The sequence below is a fragment of the Amphimedon queenslandica genome, unplaced genomic scaffold, assembly GCF_000090795.2.
Source record: "Amphimedon queenslandica unplaced genomic scaffold, v1.1 AMPQUscaffold_12030, whole genome shotgun sequence".
Taxonomy (NCBI): domain Eukaryota; kingdom Metazoa; phylum Porifera; class Demospongiae; order Haplosclerida; family Niphatidae; genus Amphimedon; species Amphimedon queenslandica.
This window is the reverse complement of record NW_003547731.1, coordinates 1-1,778: the sequence shown is the minus strand read 5'-3', so window position 1 is coordinate 1,778 and position 1,778 is coordinate 1. Positions and strand designations below refer to the sequence as shown.

The 1,778-nt window shown below is 32.2% G+C and overlaps 1 long non-coding RNA gene across 1 annotated transcript; it reads right to left on the bottom strand.

Moving 5' to 3' along the window:
• Positions 1–20: 20 nt before the first annotated feature.
• LOC109588544 (uncharacterized) lies at positions 21–1,712 on the bottom strand. Its single transcript, XR_002188234.1, has 3 exons — positions 1,609–1,712; positions 370–459; positions 21–164 (listed from the first exon to the last, which is right to left on the bottom strand). It is a non-coding gene; the product is annotated as an uncharacterized LOC109588544 (long non-coding RNA).
• Between the last annotated feature and the right edge of the window lie 66 nt (positions 1,713–1,778).

Here is a 1,778-nt window from a genome sequence, read left to right as displayed (position 1 = left end):
TCCCTCCCCCCTCCCTCTCTCTCTTTCTCCCTCTCCTACCCATCATGAAGTATGTCACTGATGCAAATATACAGAGTGGTAATACCCTCATTGGTATAATGTCACAGAGAACCTTAGCAATGAAGTACGAGGAAACCCTGTAGAACCCACTGGCATTCTCATGACTATAGAAAGAGATAAAATTGTACAATAATCTATGCATATACATGTACATGTGTACATGCATGTATATACATGTACAATTGCATGCATCAGGTCTGCTCTTAAAGCCTGGATAAAAGCTATAGTACATTGTGCACATTTAGAATCTTGACATAATTAATACATGTATTAGTTGACACAAATGTACCGAATACATTTTCCTCTTACATGAATATGTGCTTCTGCCTTATAAAGAGGTCAATGGCTGACAAGTTACCAAATATCTGATTCATCACAATGAAGAAGATAGCTCCGATCCTAATAACAAACAATAATGATGTAAGTTATACATGTAGTAAAATCTATCAAAAAAAACACATGAAAATTAGATGTGATTTTTATGAGCCATTTTTATGGGCTATAGTACAGGTTTTTTTTAGAAATTGGATGATATTTTTAAATGACCAAAACTTGTAAAATTCAAGTCGGAATCAGCTCAAACTTTCTACATAGCATAAGTACATCAATATGCATCAGAAAATGTAATAAAAATTGGGGTTGATTTCTGAGCCATTTTTTGTAAAAATACCATGGGCTATAGTACAGGAGTTTTTTTCAGAAATTGGATGATTTTTTAAAAAGGCCACAACTTGAAAAATTCAAGTTGGAGTCAGCTCAAACATTCTACATAGCATAAGTACATCAATATGCATTAGAAAATGTAATAAAAATAGAGGGTGATTTTTGAGCCATTTTTTGGAAAAAAACCATGGGCTATAGTACAGGAGTTTTTTCAGAAATTGGCTGATTTAAAAAAATGGCCATAACTTGAAACATTTAACTTGGAATCAGCTCAAACTTTCTACACAGCATAAGTACATCAATATGCATCAGAAAATGTAATAAAAATTAGGGGTGATTTTTGAGCCAATTTCTGGAAAAACCATGGGCTATAGTACAGGAGTTTTTTCAGAAATTGGCTGATTTTTTAAAAAGGCCACAACTTGAAAAATTCAAGTTGGAATCAGCTCAAACAATCTACATAGCATAAGTACATCAATATGCATCAGAAAATGTAATAAAATTGGGGGTGATTTTTGAGCCATTTTTTGGAAAAAAACCATGGGCTATAGTACAGGAGTTTTTTCAGAAATTGGCTGATTTTAAAAAAATGGCCATAACTTTAAAAATTTAAGTCGGAATCAGCTTAAACTTTCTACATAGCATAAGTACATCAATATGCATTAGAAAATGTCATAAAAATTGAAGGGGATTTTTGAGCCATTTTTGGAAAAACCATGGGCTATAGTATAGTACAGGAGTTTTTTCAGAAATTGGCCAATTTCTTTAAGTGGCCACAACTTAAAAAATTCAAGTTGGAATCAGCTCAAACTTTCTACATAGCATAAGTACATGGTACATTAACATGCATCAGATTCCTCTTTCTCCTTCTCTGTCATTGACCACCTGTTTTGATATCCATTTTGATCAGTATCAATCTGATAATAAAATCCACCAACCAACACAGCAAATATAGTCACTATAATGAACTAGAAAATTAAAACCAATTAATTACACATGTACATAAATAAAACTCTAATTTGCATACTTTAAATTTAAATGCATGTACATATTCT